This window comes from Neophocaena asiaeorientalis, unplaced genomic scaffold (genome assembly GCF_003031525.2).
Source record: "Neophocaena asiaeorientalis asiaeorientalis breed wild unplaced genomic scaffold, Neophocaena_asiaeorientalis_V1.1 scaffold65, whole genome shotgun sequence".
NCBI classification, from domain to species: Eukaryota; Metazoa; Chordata; class Mammalia; order Artiodactyla; family Phocoenidae; genus Neophocaena; species Neophocaena asiaeorientalis.
The window spans coordinates 18,434,588-18,457,308 of NW_020173215.1; the positions used below are offsets into that span (position 1 = coordinate 18,434,588).

The following is a 22,721-nucleotide window of genomic DNA, read 5'->3' on the forward strand; positions in this document are numbered from 1 at the left end:
ACATCACAGGTGGCGAGGGCGAGAGGCACTCCAGCAGAGGGACAGCTAGAGCCAAGCCAGGAGTGAGGACTGGCTTCTGTTTGGAGTGGGAGAGGGGGACAAAACTAAATCCGTTTATCATCATTTTCTTTAAGCACTGAGATATTTCAGTTATATTTTGGTAACTAAGCAAACAAAGATACAAGGAGGGCCACTCATACCTTACGTCCAAAACAGAACTCTTAAATCTTCCCCCAGCCTAGTCTTCCTGCTTGGACTCAAACCCTTATAACTCATTCTGCATAAAAATGTAATCAAATCAGGTCCTGCCCCTGCTTAATTCTTATCAAGGACTTGCCATAGTCCCCAGAGTAAAATCTGAAATCTTGATCACAGCCAGCAGGGACCTTCCCAGTTTGGCCTCCAGCCATCTTTCTGCCTTGTTGTCCCAGATACACTAGCCTTCCTTCGGTCTGCAAACACACCCAGCTCCTTCCTGCCTCAGAGCCTTTAGACCATTCTCTGCCCAGAACAAACTTATTCCAGCTCCTTTGAGCGCACAACTCCTTATCGGTTAAGTTTCAGGTCAAATTTCACCTCCAAATTCTGAGACCAAATTCTGAGATTAGTTTCCCTTACTCCCCTATTTAGAGTAGCCCCCACTCCCAGCTCTCTCAAATCACCCTGGGTTTTCTTTCCCTTCAAGGATTTATCCCTACTTTCAGAGCACAGACTCTGGAGCCACTGTTTTGAGTTCAAATTCCAGCTCAGCCATTTACTGGCTCTGTAAGCTTAGGAAAATGTCTTAACTCCCCTGGTCTCAGTTTCCACATCTGAAATAATGAGGCTAACAAATGTACCCCCTCAAAGAGTTAATGAATGTAAAATGCTTAGAACCAGTGTCTGACACACTAACTACACACACTAAGTGTTAGTTATTAGTACTACCTTCAGAAATTCACCGTCTGTCTCCCCTAGTAGACTGTAACCCCCCAGAGGGCAGCAGACTCACCTGTCTCAGTCACTACTGTTTTCACAAGGCTAACCCCTAGAAGGCCCTCAATAAATACACACTAAGGACCAAATACACATCCAGGTCTCACATCTTGGACTGGCAATGCTAATCCAAGTTTGGATTCCAGAGGCATCTAAGAAAAGCCATCACTTTGCCTCTTTCAATCACAACTGACGTACAACTGAAGAGACTCTGGGGGTACAAGCAGCTACTGAACAGACTCCAAATCCCAGTCTACCACTCACAAGGTGGTTCCAGACTGCACACCAACAATCTCGATATCAAATTGGGTTTTGTGTTTTGAGTTACCTGGGTATAATGTTTCCAAGAATTACGTCAATTCCCAAAGGTGGTACACACAAAGCTGAAGGTGTATCTGTGTCCAGCTGACTGGTTTTGGAGACTCAAGCAAGTATAACTCCCAAAGGTCAGGAAGTACGAAAAGGAGAATTCTAGACTTAACGGTACTAGAGTCAGGCCCAGAAAGACGGCAGAGACCCAGCTGAGCAAGTAGGAAGCACAGGTTGACCAGCCACATGTGAGTACAGAGAATTCTACGCAGATTTGATAAGGAAGAAAAAAGCCACTCTGCAATCTAGTTAAACACATCAGGAGGGACTAACAACATTAGCCTAAGATGAGAATGTTTTTACCTTGAATTCATACTTAGCTAAGCAATACTATCACGTCTAACCAGAACTTGATCCAGTTTTGAAATGAACAAATAATTCATTCTTTCCCAAGTATAGTACACTGTGTGTCTAGGAAAATCTCGGCGCTTTGGCCTTGCAGCCTGACCTTCTGGGGTTAATACAGGAAAGAAATGGTCCATCTAGTCAAGTGTTCAACCCCAAGCCTCAAATGAATAATAATGCTTCATTTACTTAGGGGAGGCAATTCTCCTCTGGTGCCAAAGCCATGACATACTTCAAAATGATTTCCACACAGTTCAGAACATTTCTGGAAAACTACAGCATACCTTATCAAGCCAATAAAAATGCAAGGCACACTCTCAAATAACTGCAACAGCACGAATAAAACAAATATCCCCCAAAATGTGACCCTTTTAGAAAATCCTAGTTGCAGGACCGTGCCTAGAGTGGGAGCTCAAACAGCAGTTGCTAAACAAAACAGTGGAACATTGGAAAGGAAAGTTTACAGTATAGGAAACCCTCCAGATGGGTTAGGATTAAATATAAAGTTTCACTTCCTTTTTGGCTCACATACTCTGAAAAGGAAGCAGAGGTATCAGAAAAATTTCCCTTCTTTGATGGATCGGAAGTGGCTGCTTTGGTATTTCTCTGGTAATAGGTAAGAATGAATGTTTTTTTATATGTTTATTTACATCTGAAATTTCCATTAGGGTCTATTAATTTCTCTGTCTACCTATCTATCTATTGAAATCTTGATGTATTTATTTCTACAAATGTGAAAAAAATAGTATACCTACACTGACCTTTTATTATATTTGACATTCCCAGACTATTACCTTCTATAATTTTATTTTTCAATTAGCAAATATTTTAACATTTTACATACTTAGGTCTGCAGACCTTTTCCTTTGAATTCTTCTGCTTTTAAAGAGAAAGTTATCATTGCTTCCTAGGCACATGTCTAATAAAATGTTCCAAGGAAGTTTTAGGCATTATCTCTGAAAAACATTTTACTTTGCTTTTTCTCTACAGTCTCTATAATTTTAAACATTTCTCCTGAATCCATCTGGAATTTATTTGGATGAATGTCTTCCAGTTATCTCATTGCCAATAATCCCTTCTCCCTGGAAACCTAGAGGTGTGTTTCTTCACCCCCCACCAGGCCCCACTGATGAACCTTCCAACTCTGCACCAGCAGCACCCCACTACTGCCTCGTCATCTACCCTATCACCTTTTCCACCTCAGTTTCCTCATTTGTAATAAAATATACTCAAGTCATGTTCCACGGTTGTTGGGGCAATCAGAAATAATAAGTGTAAAATATCTAGCGCAATGTCTGGCATATAGTGGGTACCCTATAAACAGGAAATATTTTAATTATCTAGTATCTGATGAGGATGTAAAAGTAACATGCTAAAAAAAGTTCATTTTAAAAACTTCAAGAACATTAAGTTTAACCAACTAAAAGTTAAAAAACATTTTAATTAAAAATAACATTTTATTAACACTATCGTGTTCTATCAACACATGGAGCACAAATTAATAAGTGAAGTTTCTCACTCTAACTCAATCCCTAAACCAATACTGCACTAGTAACTTACTGAAAGAGACTTGGGTGTGGTTTTGAAAACAACTCTGGGTGAGGCAACTAAAGATAAGTCAACCAACCATCTGTTCAACTGAACAAATTTAAGTGAACTTTAATGCACCCTATCCTGTTTATATTTCCAAAATATGTGAGATAACACTGGTACAGAAAGAATCTGGCTTGGGTTTTCATCAAAATTCCATTAGCCTCTCAATGCTAACTGATTAATAAATGTGCTCAATTCATATCTAGAGTTTAGACCCTAAAGCCAAGCTACCTGGGTTCTGATCCCAGTTTACCATTTACTAGCTATGTAACCTTAGGCACATGTCACCTCTCTCTATGCTTCAGTTTCTTCATCTGTCAATGGGAATGATATTACTAGCTACTTCCTTGGTTTAAGACTAAATGAGTTGGGACTTCCCTGGTGGTCCAGGGGCTAAGACTCCACACTCCCAATGCAGGGGGCCTGGGTTCGAGCCCTGGTCAGGGAACTAGATCCCACATGCCGCAACTAAGAGCCTACATGCCGCAACAAATATCCTGCATGCTGCAACGAAGACACGGCGCAGCCAAATAAATATTTTTAATAAATAAATAAAGTTTAAAAAAAGACTAAATGAGTTAATTTATGTCAAAAGTTTCATACAGTGCTTGGCACACAGTAAACAGTAGAATAAATGGTAGTCATTATTATTATTATAAGCAGCAGCAGCATCTTTAAAGACTGACTGAAGCTCTTTCAAAAGAACACTGGAAGAACATTCTATGACGGGCACTAATTAACTGTCTTCCTCGATGTGCACAGGGAACACACAGCCGCACCACTTTCTAGAGTTCCCTCTCACAGACTATATCACTGCTCTTTATTGTCAGTTTTTAATACAATTCCTAGACTGCAAGCTTACTGAGGCAGCAGCTATTACAATGCTTTACCTTCCAAAATTCCTAACACAATGCTCTGAACACAGATCTTAAATAATGCTTTTTAAAGTAATATAATAGAAATAAAAAGCAGTAAGAAGAAACCTTGGAAGTATACATTTTTAGCACCAGAAAGAACTTGAGAAGCCACCTGATCATTTTACAGATGACAAAACCAAGCAAATGACTTTAGCCAAGTCTCATATGCTGGCCAACCTGTAGCCAGCTCCCTCCTGTACCAAGAACCTCAACACCTCACTCACTCCACTGAACTCTAACTGTGCATTTTAGAATCACCTCATACTAAACATGCTTTTCTTAAGTTTTAAACCAATACACAACCACTATTTCCATTACTAATAAATACCACTTGGAGATCTCAAGTAAGAAATATGTGAGGCCCTACCACTCAAATAAGATTTTCCATAATGTTATTTGCAAGTAGGAAATACATAAAACCTCCAAGGGCTAAACAACAACTACAACAACAGCCAAAACCTTGAGACTAAAACTAGAACTCTGAATTGGAATCACTCACAGAAAGTGACATTACCAGAGGTCAAACAACAAAAATCTGCATTGGTAGAGGCAAAAAAGGAGGAGCTGATGAGCTGAACTCTGTAAGGGGATGGAAATGGTCTCAGGCTGAATAACCTTGGCTCACAGTAGAAGTAAATACAATCTTCTCAGGAAAAAACATCCTCAGTGTTGACTCCCCAGGTTTTTCCACAGGTTCAGATCAACCAAATAGAGGTCCAAGTCAAAAATTCAGTAAACCCAAAAACAATCTCCATGAGTGACAGGCATTGAAAAAAATAAATTATACGTCCAAGCCCTCAAAGACTTCAAATACTAGAATTATAACACAGAACACAGAATAACTATGTATGAAATGCTTAAAAAACAAATTAATCATAAATACGACAAGTCACAGAGACTACCAAAAATGAGCAGGCAGAGCTGAAAAAGAAACCACAGAGAACTTTTAGAAATGAAATAATTTGAAAAAAAAAAGTTTAATCAACTAATGAATTAATAACAGCTTTGAGAGAGATTCCTGTTTACATACAGGAATCAATGAATTAAAAGACAGGTTTGAAAAAAATTATCCAGAAACCAGCACAGAGAGACAAGGAGATGCAAATTATGACAGAAAAGGTATGAAGGACAGAATAAGAAAATCTACTACACATTTACTGAGTTATAAGCAGAGATAATAAAGAACAGAAAAGAGTCAGTATCCAGAGAGAATGGCTGACAATTTTACATAACTGAAAGACACGAATCCACAAATACCAAGCAAAATAAATAGCAATCCATGCCTCATAAATACTGTAACAAATCTTCAGAATAGCTAAGGCAAAAAATTTTTTTCTAAAAGCAGAGGAAGAGTGGCATGGACATATATACACTACCAAACGTAAAACAGATAGCCAGTGGGAAGTAACCACAAAGCACAGGGAGATCAGCTAGGTGGTTTGTGACCACCTAGAGGGGTGGGATAGGGAGGGTGGGAGGGAGGGAGACGCAAGAAGGAAGAGATATGGAAACATATGTATATGTATAACTGATTCACTTTGTTATAAAGCAGAAACTAACACACCATTGTAAAGCAATTATACTCCAATAAAGATGTTAATAAATAAATAAATAAATAAAAACAGAGGAAAAAAAGACATCACCTACAAAGGAATCACAATTAGACTGTTGGCAAACCTGTAACAGAAACAACAAAAGTAGAGAAACTACTGAAAGGGAAATAACTGTCAATCTAGATTTCTATACCAAGCAAGGCTATCTTTCGAGAATGTATGTGAAATAAGGTCATTCCAGATAAACAAAAACAGAGGTACCTCCTACAGACCTGTAGTAAAGGAGCTTTTTTTTTTTTTTTTTTTTTTTGGGATCCCCTGCATCGGCAGGCGGACTCTCAACCACTGCGCCACCAGGGAAGCCCAGGAGCTTTTAAAGAAGAAAAAATGATCCCAGGAAGAAAATCAGAAATGCAATAAGCATCGTAAGTAAAGAAAACGGGAAAGTAAATCTAAAAATGTTTTTGAAAAACATAGTGATGATGCTGTCCAATTCATGAGGCTAAAAAAAAAAGGCTAGACTAAAATACTGGATCAGAGTAGCATGTAACTTGATCATTGAGTTTAACTGGAATTAAAGTATTTTAACATCTTTGTTTTCTCTTGTAGTGGAATATGAAATTAATTTCGCTTTGTTAAATATGCATGGTAAAACTTCAAGGGCAACCACTAAAAGAACATAATAGAGTATGTAATTTCCAAACCAAACGAAGGGAGTACATAATGAAAAACAAAACAACTTGGTTGTTCAAAAAGGCAAGAGTGCAGGGAAAAAAATTACAAATAGAAGACAAATTGTAAGATGACAGAAGAAGTACAAATTTATCAGAATCACAATAAATGTAAATGTATTATGCCAGTTAAAAGCCAGACATATACCCATTGTAGTAGGCTGAAGGATGGTCACCAAAGAAATCAGTCCTAATCATTGGAACCTGTAAATGTTACTTTACATTGCAAAGATTGTGGAAATGTGATTAAGGTATTGGGAATGGTGAGATTATCCTGGATTATCTGGGTGGACCCTAAATGCAATCACCAGTATCCTTACAAAAAGGAGGCAGAGGCAGATTTGGCTACACAGACATAAAAGAGGACAATCTGATCAGGGACACAAAGACTGGAGTGATGCAGCTATAGCCAAAGAATACTGGCAGCCGTAGGAGTCAAGGAACAAATTCTCTCCTCTAGAAGGTCTAGAGGAAGTATGTTCCCTCCAACACAGATTTTGGCTCAGTGATTCTGATTTTGGACTTCTGGCCTCCAGAACTGTGAGAGAATAATTTCTCTTGTTTTAAGGCACCAAGTTTGTGGTAATTTGTTATAGCAGCCACAAAAAAGCTAACATCCCCATAAAACGTAAGAACAGAACATAGAAAGTTTGAAAGCTAATGGATGAAAATAGGTATACCAAGCAAACAACAACCAAAAAAAAGCTGGAGTATCTATATTAATGTGAGACAATAAAGACCATGGGAAATAAAAGCATTACTTTAGAATGGAAGTGCTATCCTAAGTAACAAAAAAATATTTCAATTCAACAGGAAGATACATATGTATGCCTATTAAAATGGTGTCAACACATATGAAGCAAAAACTATAAAAACTCAGAGAAAAATTGACAAATCTACCATCATAATGGGTAGATTAACACCAAAACATTGCTCAATTATTAAAACAGGCAAAGTAGTCAAAAAATTAGCAAACAGTAAATAGAAAAAGAATAATGTAATCAAAAGACCATTATAAATATAGAGAACCTTGCAGCTCCCTGCTTTCCAAAACAATTAAATTTTATGGGAGTTCCCTGGTGGTCTAGTGGTTAGGATTCAGCACCTTCACGGCTCTGGCCCGGAAATGAATGGGGAACTGAGACCCTGCAAGCTGTGAGGCATGGCCAAAAAATAAAAAGTAAAAGCACAAACCACATGCTCCTTCACGGGAAAAAAACATACATCACATACGATGTAACTCGTGTTTATCTATTCTTGCAACTATCATTCAGCCTTGATTTTTACTGAGAATAAAGATGATGCCATGGGGGACTTCCCTGGTGGTCCAGCGGTTAAGAATCCCTCTTGCAATGCAGGGGACGCCAGTTCAATCCCTGGTCGGAGAACTAAGATCCCACATGCTGCGGGGCGACTAAGCCCACGTGCCACAACTACTGAGCTCGCGTGCCATGACAAGAGAGCCCACATGCTGCAATGAAAGATCCTGTGTGCTGTGACTAAGACCCAATGCAGCCAAAAAATAAATATTAAAAAAAAAGGCAATATACCAAAAAATGGATTTTTCCTTTGTGCCTTAAAAAAAAAAAAAAAGATGATGTCATGGCTGTTTTGACAGCGCAATAAATCTGCGGTCAAGAGCTGAAATAACGTACAAGTAGCTCACTTTGTGAAATGAAGGTACTGGCAACCTTCCACAGTTGTAGTCAGCGAAATCCGCACTATTTTCATGAGGGTTCTACTTCACCCTCGTGCATCACAAGGCAGTCAAAATGAAAACTATCCACCAAGAAAAAGTAAAATATACTTTAAAACTGCTAGCTTGATAACTGTGAGTGAGTGATATGAAACATCTCAGTGATCTGGACACCTCTAACAGAGATCTACCTCGTGTCCCTACAGAGAAGGCCCTAGCAGGAGTTCCTGTGTACTCATCCTCATGGGCTTCCTCTCTGTCTGACCTGAAGAGCCAAGAGCCCTTGAAGTGGGACCTGTGTTCTTGTTATGTTTGATTCCCAATGCCCAGTGCAATGCCTGGCACACTAAAGGCCTTTTAAAATTTCAGTGAATTAATAAATCTCCTAAACATGACTACTGTCATTTACAAACTAGAGACAAAGAAAATTCATACTATTATCGCTTGATGAAATGCTGGAAAAGAAATGTTTCCCTGAAGAAATTCCCTGCTTTCCAAAACAATCAGTCTAACACCCTATGCAGAAAACGGAGCACATTCAATATTCCAGACATCCTGGGTCAGAGACATTCCCAGTGGTTACACTGTCAATGTACGTTGTGCTTCAGTTCCTGAGGACGATTCTCAGAATAAACTGAGATAGAGAGTATCTGGATGGAGGGGTCATCTAGTTCCCCTAAAGATGGACGGACTACCTTTACATCTCTCCTACTGAAATAGACAGTCTTAAAAGGAGTTCATTCTATGAGACTCAAGAATCATTTCTAGGGCTTCCCTGGTGGCACAGTGGTTGAGAGTCCGCCTGCCGATGCAGGGGACACGGGTTCATGCCCCGGTCCGGGAAGATCCCACATGCCGCGGAGCGGCTGGGCCCGTGAGCCATGGCTGCTGAGCCTGCGCGTCCGGAGCCTGTGCTCTGCAGCGGGAGAGGCCACAGCAGTGAGAGGCCCGCGTACCGCAAAAATGAAAAAAAAAAGAATCATTTCTACCTTCCCTTCTTGCCTGAAGCTCTATACAATAATAACCTGATTAATGGTATCACCTGGGAACAAGGTTGGCCTATTAACTAAAACATTCTCTAATCTTGGAAAACATGGCTTAACCGCAAAGTTCTTGCTAAGCTGCAAATACATACAGCTGTAACAAAACAAAAATATCTCTGCACATAGCTTTATTTAAAAAAAAAAGAGTGGGAGTAGCTAGTAAACAGGACTCTTTATTGCCTTTCTGTGCCTTTCCCACTTAACATCTGCTTCTCCCTGGTCTATACACTGGAAAAGGAGGAAAGGAAAGGAAATGCACACTGACAGCATACCTATGTACCACATGCATTCAAAAGTTCTCTCACTGTGGCCTCACAACACTTCTAGTTAGACAAGACTGTTACTATTACTACTTCTGTTTCAACCAAAGAAAAAAATGAGTTCAGAGAATTTCACCAGCTTGATCCAGGGCTACACAGTTTGAGTGGCAAATTGCATCCAGACACTATATCCCTAATACCCAGCACTATACCAATAGTTGACAACTAACTTACTTCAGTGAGAATAAAATGCCTAATGCAGCATTCGCATTTTTACAGCTTTACTGATATATATTCACATATCATAAAATTCACTGACTTAAAGTGTACAGTTCAGTGGGTTTTAGTATATACAGAGAGATGTGCAACCATCATCACGATCTAATTTTATAACATTTTCAACACCCAAAAAGAAACCCCACACACGTTAGCAGTCAGTCCCCAATCCTATTCCTCCCCTCCCCTACCACCTCTGATTCTCTGGCTTCTTTCATTTAGCAAAACCTTTTCCAAGTTCATCCATTTGCAGCATGTATCAGTTATTTCATTCTTTATTACCGGGTTTGTTTCCACTTTTCAGCTATTAAGAGTAATACTGCTACGGACATTCACATACCAATTTTTGTGTGAACATATACGTTCTTCAGCATTTGCATTTTCAAAGGGTTTTCGCAACATTCTCTCCTTTGCATCTTATAACTGCTTCATTTTGTGAGACAGAACTGAGGCTGGGAGCAGTTAAGTGACTTTGCCACCCACTGCTGGGTAACCCTCAGTGAACCTGCAGTAAACTCGCACCTTCTGGCTGAAGACCTGCTCATTCCTTACCACCGCACTGCTTTGTCTCCTCCACAAGACATTTCAAGCAACAGCATGCGGATGAGAAAAACCGTCTGCTTTGCTGAGGAGCTCCCTGAATCATTCTCCGTAAGTCAGTGCAAAAGGCAAATTGAAACTAAGCCTTATCAGATGAAGAGAAGGGGAGAACAAAGTATTTGAGACACGGTATTCTACAGGTGCCTCCCAGCGCTGGCCTCCTCCCCACCATGGAAACACTGACGGTTGCTACTGCAGGGTGCTGCGGAGGCACACGTGGAGTCAACACCCACTGTGCACTGCCTCTGAGGGCACCCCGGTCCTGTCCGCATGTGCCTGCGGGCTCGATTCCCACATCAGCCTGAAGCTCCCAGGCCTCCACAGCTCCCAAGGCCTTGACGCAGAGCTAAGCTGTTCTGAAAGGGGGACAGTATTTGGGGAGCATATACGGTCAGTTGTATAAACCCCCTTTTCCAACCTCCTGAAACAGTTCCTAGGCTTATAATATTTTTGGTAACAAGGTTCAGAAACATGGTTAATAATTATATTAATAATATATAACAGCCACTTACTAGGTAGCTTTTATGCATTTAATTCATTTAATCTTCACAATAACTGTGTAAAGTAAGTACTGTGATTACCTCTATGTTACACGTCAACACTTTCTTACGTGGGGAATACATGTAGTTGGTGGGAATATAAACTGGCATAACTCCTTAGGAGGGTAATTTGGAAACAGCTATGGAAACTAAAAGTACAAATATCCTTGAACCAGGCAATTTCACTTCTGAGACTATACCTACAGATATACTTCAGAGTGCTCAAAGACAAAGAATATTAACTGAAAAAGTTTACAACAGTAAAAATCTGGAAACTATTACCTATCAATACAGCAGTGATTAAACAAAATGTATTGTTAAGACGAAATACCTGAGACCATTAAAGAGAACGAAATAGGTTTATCTGTGCTGCTACGGAGTATTCGCCAAGATGTATTAAGAAGGAGCAAAATCAGTAACTTTATGCGCAGCAATTTATCTTTTAAAGGAGGTATAGGCACACACCACCACTCTGGCTGTGTGCTCTTGGACAAGTTATAATACTTAACCTGTCTCACAGCTCCCTCGTCTGCAAAATGGGACAACAACAATACTTCCCATGGAGCGCTCAATAAAAATTAACTGTGGCGATTATTAAACTTAATGACTTAATTATGACACTACTAATAATGACAACAATTTTGTCGTTATTACGTGGGCTCCACCAAAACAATCAATGTCATATCTACACTACCCAGTGCCAGGCCCTACCCAAGTATAGGGAAACCGGCAAACAGCACGTGCTCTGCTTCCCCATCGAGTTCACAGCCCACGAGGGTTTTCTTGTCCAGATGTCTAGCCTACATGGCCTGCCCCCACCAACAGGCAACAAGAAACCATGTACAGTGAGACGGGTCTCCACTGCCCAGATGCCTTCCCCCAAATGCACACAGATTGGATCTCTGATCAAACATCACCTCCTTAGAGAAGCCTACCTCCCTCCCCAATCTGGAACAGATCCTTGCTGCCACCATTCTCCATTCCCTTATCCTGTTCCCTTAACCAGTTCCATGGTCTTCACAGCAGTTGTTACTATCTCACATTACAGTATTTCTTTATTACCTAACCTCTCTTTCTAGAATATAAGTTCCCAAGAAAGGAAAATGTGTCTCATTCCCTGCTCTGTTCAGTGCCCAGAATAGTACCCAGAGTACAGTAGGTGCTCAATAACTATAGGTGAAGAGATGGGACTGCAAGTTAATGAAAGCTACAGAATGGAAAATATGCTTGCAAAGTAACATTTTAAAAATTACTGTCATTTTATCCTGGCAGACTAGGTTCTCAAGACACTGTTCAGTTAAAAGTTAAGTGACTTCCCCGGTGGCACAGTGGTTAAGAATCCGCCTGCCAATGCAGGGGACACGGGTTCAATCCCTGACCCGGGAAGATCCCACATTCCGCGGAGCAACTAAGCCCACGCACCACAACTACTGAGTCCGCGCTCTAGAGCCCATGCTCTGCAACGAGAGAAGCCACGACAATGAGAAGCCCACGCACCGCAACAAAGAGTAGCCCCTGCTTGCCTCAACTAGAGAAAGCCCATGAGCAGCAACGAAGACCCAATACAGCCAAAAATAAAAACAAATTAATTAATTTAAAAATAAGTGTCCTCCACACTCCAGTCCTACTGTATTTAAAAATGCTATTCTTTTCCTATGTAGCTTAAATTCATACAAAATCATGTCAAAATATGCTCAACACTTTGAAGCTAACAGATATCAAAGACAATATTATACATTAGTCGTAACAGTTGTTTAAAAAGGTACTTCTGGAATAAATAAAGCTCAAAGGGCAAAACTGAGTTAAACTTGCTTCCCTTCCTTCCTTCCAACTCAAGTTTCCTGCATGTAGGTCAGAACAAGCGTTAACTATTAAACAGTTTTGTTAAAGCTTAACATTATGCTATGTTAAGATAACCTAAATATTTTAAGGAGCCATGTGTTAACCAGCAAGCACTGAACAAACTAAGCAAGTATTAGCGTGTTTAATCTGTCTGCTACTTAACCAAATCTTAGATTCAATTTTTAAAACCTCAGACAATAGAAAATTCAAAATGACATCCCTTCTACTTGCCAAAATAACTTGCCAAAGCATGGGGGAAAATAAAAAACAAAAGGATATATATGATTCAAGGTAAAGTGCTGTTGTTGTTTCACTGACTAGATTCTCAAGAAAGCTAGGAATTTAATATATTAAAAAGAAAAAGAAAATGTTGCCATTCACCATCCCCAACACAGGAAAAATTCTAAAGTCCTACTGCTAACATAACAGAACAAAGCTTAAGAACATTTATAGGAAGAAATAATGATTCAGAACCCAACAATGTAAAATTTACGATGTCTGGAATCCAATAAAAACTTACCCAACAAGCAGAGAAGCAGGAAAATATGACCCATATTGAAGAGATAAATCAATCAAACCAACCCAGGACTGAAAGAGGAGTTAAAATTAGTGGACAAGGTCACTAAAACAGTTGGTACAACTGTATTACATATGTTCAAAATCTCAAGTAGAGAGATGAAAACTATAAATATGATAGAATTGAACTTCTGAAGATGAAAGCTACACCATGTAAGATGAAAAATTACATTGAACAAGATCAATGATAGATTAAACATTGTAGAAGACAGAGTAGTGAATATGAAGACAGAGCAACAAAAAACAACCAAAACAAAACATAAAGGGAAAAGACAAATAAATGAACAGAGCATCCGTGAGCTGTGGGGCAACTTTAAATGGTCTAACATAAATGGGACTGGAGTCCTCAAAGGCAACATGGAGAAGGAAACGTGAAAAAATAATGGCCAAAATTTTCTCAAGTTTGACAAACACTATAAACCCACAGATCCAAGAAAGCAGCTCAATGAACCCCAAGCACAAGAAACACAAAAAAAAACTACTGAATACAGAAGCACATCAAAATACTATAAAATTGCTCAAAACCAGTGATAGGGAAAATCTTAAAAGCAGCCAAAGAAAAACACATGTTATGTAGAAGAACAAAGATAAGGATGACAGCAGACTGCTTGTAGGAGGTGATGCAAGCAAGAAGACAGTGAAGGGCTTCCCTGATGGTGCAGTGGTTAAGAATCCACCTGCCAATGCAGGGGACATGGGTTCGAGCCCTGGTCCGCAAAGATCCTACATGCCGCGGAGCAACTAAGCCCGTGTGCCACAACTACTGAGCCTGTGCTCTAGAGCCCGTGAGCCACAACTACTGAGCTTATGTGCCACAACTACTGAAGCCCACGTGCCTAGAGCCCGTGCTCCGCAGCTAGGGAAGCCACCACAATGAAAAGCCCACACACTGCAGCGAAGAGTAGCCCCCCGCTCGCCGCAACTAGAGAAAGCCCACGCACTGCAACGAAGACCTCAACGCAGCCAAAAAATAAATAAATTTATTAAAAAAACAAAAAAAAGACAGTGAAGCAACATCTTTAAAGTAAAACTAAAAGATTTTACCCCAAGGTTTTGAGCTTCCAGACCTTTGGCTCAAATCTACAATTTTGTGCAGTAAGCTTCTGTGGCAACGGCACCTCTGAATTACAAGCATGACGTTTTCTCAAACAGTACCATCTCATTTGGCAAGATGAGCTACAGTATGCATAGCATCTGCTTTTTCAGTACAATGTTTCACACGCAAAAGGCATGAGATAAATAATTGTTGGGGGTGAATTTAAGAGAAGTTACTGCACCATTAGCAATGGTTCCTCTCTCCTTTTTGCCCCCAAGTATATTCTAAATATGTGATAATAAATCACACACTTGAGCAGCACCTATCACTTACAAAGTGCTTTTTCATTTACTCATCATACAAATTCTTTGAAGTAGTTAAGGAAGGTAATATCATCACTGCACAAATGGGGAAACTGAAGTTCAGAAAAAGGGAAGTGATGTGCCCAAGGATAAGAGGTGGAGGAAGTGATGGAGGTAAGGGTAGGAAAGGGGCTTTGCCATTTCTTGGGTTCTTCCTCTGGGCCAGGTTTAATGCTAACTTAAGATTAATTTGGCAAAATTTACAGCAATATGGATGGACCTAGAGATTATCATACTAAGTGAAGTAAGTCAGGCAAAGACAAATATATGATATCACTTATATGTGGAATCTAAAAAGATGATACAAATGAACTTATTTACAAAACAGAAACAGACTCACAGACTTCAAAAACAAACTCAGGGTTACCAAAAGGGAAAGGTCGGGGGAGGGATAAATTAGGAGTTTGGAATTAACATATACACACTACCATACATAAAATAGATAATCAACAAGGACCTACTGTATGGCACAAGGAACTCTACTCAATATTCTGTAATAACCTATATGGGAAAAGAATCTGAAAAAAAAGGATATATGTGTAACTGAATCACTTTGCTGTACACCTGATACTAACACAATATTGTAAATCAACTATACTCCAAAATAAAATAAAAATTAAATTAAAAAATATTAATTTGGCAAAGAAAGTTATACAACTAGGTGTAACCAGGTGTTTCTAACTCCAAGTAGCTCTTACTATGGAACCACAGCTGGAATACATTAAACTAAAGGACAAACATGAAATATAAAAATTCATTCTGGGATAGAACTAGAATAATGAAGTTGAAAATTCTACTCAAAGTAGAGTAAAGAAGATTTCTTGAAGAATGAACAATCTTTGTTTCATTTATTATAACGGACAAAGCCCCCAGTGATAGCCCTGCAACCAACACCATGTGGCATCTCAGGACAGTATGTCTCCTACACAGTTCCTTACTGTAGACCAAAGCAGGATGCCACGAAAGAAAGTCCACTGGAAGACAAAACAATTAAGTCCAGGAGGCAGATGTCTAGTTTGATCTAATGATAAAATTTAAACTCCGGGCAGAAATCAGCAAATGATGCCCCGCCTGAAGCCAAATCCAGCCCACTGCCTGTTCTTAAAAGGGTCACAAGCTCTGATTTTTAAAGGCTAAAAAAATTGTATGAAACATAAACATATGATAGACATGAAAATCAATTCAAATTTCAGCAACCATAAATAAGGTTTTATGGGACAGTCATGCTCATTCACTTACATATCATCTATGGCTGCTTTCATGCAACAACAGCAGAGCTGAGTAGTTGCAACAGAGATCATACAGCCCTCAAAGCCTAAAATATTTATTATCTGGCCCTTAACAGAAAGTCTGTTAACCCCTGCTTTAAGGGAACAGATGAACCTTTAATAATTTGCCATGAACATTATTTCTCACAAATAAGCTCTTAAAAAATTAGGGCTTCCCTGGTGGCACAGTGGTTAAGAATCCGCCTGCCAAAGCAGGGTACACGGGTTCAAACCCTCGTCTGGGAAGATCCCACATGCCACAGAGCAACTAAGCCCGTGCGCCACAACTACTGAACCCGCGCTCTAAAGCCCGTGAACCACAACTACTGAGACAGGAGCCACAACTACTGAAGCCCATGCACCCAGAGCCTGTGCTCCACCACAAGACAAGCCATCACAATGAGAAGTCCGCGCACTGCGACGAAGAGTAGCCCCTGCCTGCTGCGACTAGAGAAAGCCCACGCGCAGCATCAAAGACCCAATGCGGCCGAAAATAAATAAATAAATTTATAAAAAAGAAAAAACTGCCATTATCCGACAAGATATTTGTGTCGAATGTTCATTAAAAAGCCGTCATATCTTCTTGAATAAAGTATGGTACAACCACATAAAGGAGCACAATGCAACTGGAAGAAGGAATGAGAAATATGTCTATATTATAGTCTGGCATGGATGCCAAATGGTAAGTGAAAAAAAGCCTGGTGGGATTAGGGAAATGCACATCAAAACTACATCAAGATACCACCTCATACCCATTAGGATGACTATTATGGCTACTATCAATAAAAAGAAAACAAATGTTGGCAAGGATGTGAAAAAACTGGAGCCCTTCTGCTCTACTAGTGGGAATGTAAAATGGTACAGCCACTGTGGAAACCAGTACAGTGGTTCTCCCAAATTTTTTAAGCAGAATTACCATATGATCCAGCAGTTCCACTCCGGGGTATATATCCCAAAGAACTGAAGGTAGGGTTTCAAAGAGATATCTGTACATCCATGTTTACAGCAGCAGTATTCACAATAGCTGAAATGTGGAAGCAACCCAACTGTCTACTGAGGGATGAATGAATAAACAAAATGTGGTGTTTACATACAATGGAATGTTATTCAGCCTTAAAAAGGAAGAAAATCCTGATACGTTCTATAACATGGATGAACCTCGAGAACATTATGATAAATGAAATAAGTCAGACAAAGAAAGACAAATACCATATGGTCCCACTTATACATGGAATCTAAAAACAAAACAAGACAAAAAGCAATTCCTTAGTCGGTATTTTATAATAACTATAAATGGAGTATAACCTTTAAAAATTATTTATCACTATAACTTATATAATATTGTACATCAAATTACTTCAATTAAAAAAAACGAAAAAAAGCAATTCCTAAACATTGAAAGCAAAATAAAAAACGAACATTATGCATCCAGTGGTGGCAAAATCATGGAGTGACTATTCAAAGTGACCTTAAAACACGGTAATTTGACTACATATTCCAAATAAGGATGCAAAAAAACCTCTTAAATACTTTATATCAGTTGGTGGTAGTGTTCATATTACTCTTCTGATACTGAAATATGTACAGTGTGGGATAAAACAATGAGTAATTAGAATCAAGATGTTTGTCTTAGAAGAAAAAAAGGTACAGGTGCGAGATTAAGAAGGTTAAATAGAATTCTGTCCTCTTGCTTTACAACTAGAAGTATCAGTAATCCATGATGTGTGCACTGAAAAGACCTAGAAACAATGATCAACTTAGTAGCAATGAACAACTCCAGGGCACAGATTGTGATTACTAAATACTATTTTTTCATTAAAAGAAACCAAGGCCCCTTGGAGAAATGATGATTCCAGGGCTGGGACAGAAAATGTACAAGGTGAGCCTGGTGCCGTTTGTCATACCAGAAAGAAGAGCAATCAAAGACCATTAAGAGTTGTGTCCAAAGGATTTAGGAGCCGATTTGAACAGATTCCTATTGGACAACGACAGAACAAGTTGAGCCTCAATAAGGATCTACAATGAATTGAACCATATCAAATACGTTTAAATCCATGAGTTCACAAGAACACAAATACATATACACAATTCACTGGCTATTTTGGGGGGACACCAACTCATTATTTTGAAAACTAATAAAAAATGGAGCAGAATTAAGCATTTATCTTGCCTTTCCTTAAAGAGTTATAATTCAAGATAACCAAATTACGAAGGAGGGGAAATTACTCTTTATAGAAATATTCAGCTAATCAATGATGAAGTTATATAATTAAATTATCAACATTTTTTAATGTTGATAATGAAATAATGACTCTAAACATTGACTAAACATTGAGCATCAAGGGCTCCTAACAAGAAGAAAGACTACTTGCAGCAACATGGATGTACTTAGAGATTATCATACTAAGTGAAATAAGCCAGACAGAGAAAGACGTATGATGTCATATATCACACATATTACAGCATATGATATCACTTTAGTGAAATCTAAAAAAATGATACAAATGAACTTATTTACAAAACAGAAACAGACTCACAGACTGAGAAAACAAACTTATGGTTACCGAAGGGGAAAGGGGGATGGGGTAAGATAAATTAGGAATTTGTGATTAACAGATACTACTATGCATAAAGTAGATAAACAAGTGCCTACTGGATAGCACAGGGATCTATATTCAGTATCTTGTAATAACCTATATTGGAAAAGAATCTGAAAAGTATATGTGAATCACTTTGATGTACACCTGAAACACTGTAAATCAACTATATTCAATTAAAAAAAAAAGACTACTAATCCTTACCTGCCTACTAACCTATGAAGTCTTCTTGCCAAAAATAAATCAAACCTGAATCTGACTACTCCTTCAGCTCTAACTAAATTAGATTACATTTACAGCAAATTCTGTGTAAACTACAGAAGAATAAAATCCAGACTGTGTGTAATTCCACAGAACAAACCACCAATTTCAGCAACAAATAAATTATAAGAGATAAAAGATGGAGGAGCCTATAGATTAAAATAAGCCACAATGTACGAATAGCATTTGGATCCTGATTCAAACTGTTAAAATCAAGAAAATTTCAACACTAGTTGGATATTTGAAGGTAATAAGGAATTCTGTAATAGTGGTATCTGTATTTATCTTTTTAAAAAGATGTATATAGGGCTCCCCTGGTGGCACAGTGGTTGGGAGTCCACCTGCCGATGCAGGGGACACGGGTTCGTGCCCCGGTCCGCGAAGATCCCACATGCCACGGAGCGGCTGGGCCCATGAGCCATGGCCGCTGAGCCTGCATGTCCGGAGCCCGTGCTCCGCAACAGAAGAGGCCGCAACAGTGAGAAGCCCGCGTACGGCAAAAAAAAAAAAGTATATAGATATACATACAGAAATACTTAACGGCTAAAATGATATAACATCTGGGTTTGGGGGTACAGATAAAGCAAAACTGGCCATGAGTTAACAACTGCTGAAGCTGGATGAGGGTAAAGAGACGTTTACTATACTAGTCTCTCTACATGTGTGGGAAGAATTAAACATGTAAAAATAAATAAACAAGTCCATATACTCAGCAATAAAAAGGAACAAAATTGGGTCATTTGTAGAGACACAGATGGATCCAGAGACAGTCATACAGAGTGAAGTCAGAAAAAGAAAAACAAATATCGTATATTAACGCATATATATGGAACCTAGAAAAATAGTACAGATGAACCGGTTTGCAGGGCAGAAACAGAAACACAGAAGTAGAGAACAAACGTATGGACACCAAAGGGGGAAAGTGGTGGGGCTGGTGTGATGAATTGGGAGATTGGGATTGACATGTATACACTAATAAGTATAAAATAGATAACTAGTAAGAACCTGCTGTATAAAAAAATAAATACAATAAAACTCAAAAATTCTAAATAAATAAATAAACAAGTCCAGTTAAACTCTAAGTTTCACATAATAAAAATGTCTTTTTTAGACGCAGACCTACTGGAGAACGGACTTGAGGATATGGGGAGGGGGAAGGGTGAGTTTTGACAGGGCGAGAGAGAGTCATGGACATATACACGCTAACAAACGTAGTAAGGTAGATAGCTGATTATATTAGCTGTCAAACTGTTAAAAAATTATGATGATCAATAAAATTTTAACACTGGCTGGATACTTGATTATTTTTAATTTTTTAAAGTATCTTTTAAAGCATTTCAGTATTTTCTGATTCAATACAAGGACTACTTGAAAGAACTAACTAAAAACTAATAACCAATCTAAAGAAACAGTTTTTATAGTAAAATCAATAACAAAAACTGAATACCAAACAAAACCTTACCAATATCGGATAGCATCAAACAGTTAAAGGAGAAACGGTGAGGTGTATAAATTATATTTTAGAAAGGAAACTATCCCACCTTTTGGAAACTGGGTAGAATTTAGATTCCTGTCATTCAGTGAGCCTCTGTAACTAAAACCACACAAGCAGTAAAACAAATCATACCATTTGTCCTGCTCTAACCCACATCAAAACTCTGAAAAGGGCTTCCCTGGTGGCGCAGTGGTTGAGAGTCCGCCTGCCAATGCAGGGGACACGGGTTCGTGCCCCGGTCCGGGAAGATCCCACACGCCGCGGAGCGGCTGGGCCCATGAGCCACGGCCGCTGAGCCTGCGCGTCCGGAGCCTGTGCTCCACAACGGGAGAGGCCCGCGTACCGCAAAAACAAAAACAAAACAAAACTCTGAAAAGCAGTTGGGACTGCCAAAACCATCCACTTCTCTAAATAACAACTTTACTATGGAATATTACTCAGCCATAAAAAGAAACGAAACTGAGTTATTTGTAGTGAGGTGGATGGACCTGTCTGTCATACACAATGAAGTAAGTCAGAAGAGAAAAACAAATACCGTATGCTGACACATATAAATGTAATCTAAAAAAAAAAAAAAAAGAATGGTCAAGAAGAACCTAGGGGCAAGACGGGAAGACACAGACCTACTGCGTCTTCTGCGAATGGACTGGGAACAAAGTGAGAGAGTGGCACGTACATATATACACTCCCAAATGTAAGACAGCTAGTGGGAAGCAGCCGCATAGCACAGGGAGATCAGCTCGGTGCTTTGTGACCACCTAGAGGGGTGGGATAGGGAGGGTGGGAGGGAGACGCAAGAGGGAGGGGATATGGGGATCTATGTATACATATAGCTGATTCACTTTGTTATACAGCAGAAACTAAAACACCATTGTAAAGTAATTATACTCCAATAAAGATGCTAAAAAGAAAAACCAACTTTACTATTCTAGTTTAACCCACAGTCAGAATACTAAGATTCTGGATTTTAAAAAGTAATTTACACGTGGGCGGCACCTGCCCATTAACTAAAGACTGCAGTTATTACAATCCCACCCTCATACAATTCACCCTCTTTGCCTGGGATGCCCTCCCCTCTTTGGTGCCTGCTGAACCCCAGCTCACTGACTCCGACTCGTTTTCACTGGGGGCTTCTCCTGATGTGTTCAGCAAAGAGGACAGCAGCCCACTTCCTATCCCCATTAAGATTTAACCAATTTTTCACCCGCAAAAAAACCTTTCTGTAACAACTTATCAGCACGGCACACCGCTCTCAGCTATGTTTTTGGTTCTTGGGGATAGGACAAATTGCTTTATGTCATTTAGGCATAAAATCACCAGCCGTCGGAGGTTAACCAAAATAACTTACTTTAACGTAAGACTGCATGAAGTGAACACAAAGACCTGGAAAATATCTTGAGCCATGAATTACAAGAGCAAAAATAAAAGTAATTGCTAAAGGCGGAGACCCTCTGACACCCCCCCCGCCCCACTAAAAGAAACGAAAAAGAAAGGAAGGAAGGAGAGGGCGAGATGACCAACAGCTCCTTCTCTAATAAAGTTGCAGGACAACCCTATTACCATCCGTGGGCAGATATGGCTTTTCTGTTTGGGCAGAAGCTGTCGTCTTTTCAAAAACACGAGAGCAGACGGGCAGAACCCGGATGCCCGCGTCTGTCTGCGTCTGTGCTCGAACCCTGGAGCCGTCAGCCCTGCGGGCCACTGACCCGGCGGCCGCGAGCACCGCGCTGACCCAACGTCCGGCCCGGATCCTCCTTTCCCACACGGGCGCCCGAAGCCCACCACCCAGTCCACCGACGAGCTGCCCAGGCGCTCCCACAGACCAGCCCGTGCGACGAAGGGTCTGCAGGGCGTCGGCCCCTCTGCGCCAGTCAAGGCCGACGGCCGAACGACGGGGACCCCACCCCCGCCCGCCCAGGACAGCCCCCCGGGGCCGCCTCCACCCTCCGCGCCGCCGCCACAGGCCCCGCCGCCCGGCCTGGAGCCCCGGGCCTGCCGCCGTCCTGCACACGGGCCTCACCTCAGGGTCGAATCGCGGGCAGCGCGCAGGCTACCAGGTCTGAGCGCGGCCGCCGCCCGTCGCTCCGGCTCCGCCCCCTGTCCGCCGCGCGCACCCTGCCGGCTGCCCCCACCGGCCTGCCCGGCCTCCCGCCCCCTCAGCCCTCCGCACAACCCCAGAAGCCCGAGCTGGGTGCGGCCTGAGGCGCCGCAGCCCAACAACGCACCACCCCATAGGCCCAGCCCTTGCTGCACCTCCAAGCAACACGTGCTGCTATTGGCTGAGAGAGGGCGGGAGAGGTGGGGTGGGGCCTGGGTGGGAGGGGTTACACCCTCTGGCCACCGCTTTTCCGGGGACGGACTTCGGGGGCCGCGCCCTCCCCCTGCGG

The 22,721-nt window shown here is 40.5% G+C and overlaps 1 protein-coding gene across 2 annotated transcripts in view; it reads right to left on the minus strand.

Moving 5' to 3' along the window:
• The window catches only part of ADD1 (adducin 1), a 76,264-nt gene extending 53,768 nt beyond the window's left edge, over positions 1 to 22,496 (minus strand). For both annotated transcript variants that reach the window (XM_024745218.1, XM_024745219.1), the window contains exon 1: positions 22,355 to 22,496. The gene's annotated coding sequence lies outside the window, so the exon portion shown is untranslated. The remainder of the gene's footprint in view (positions 1 to 22,354) is intronic.
• Between the last annotated feature and the right edge of the window lie 225 nt (positions 22,497 to 22,721).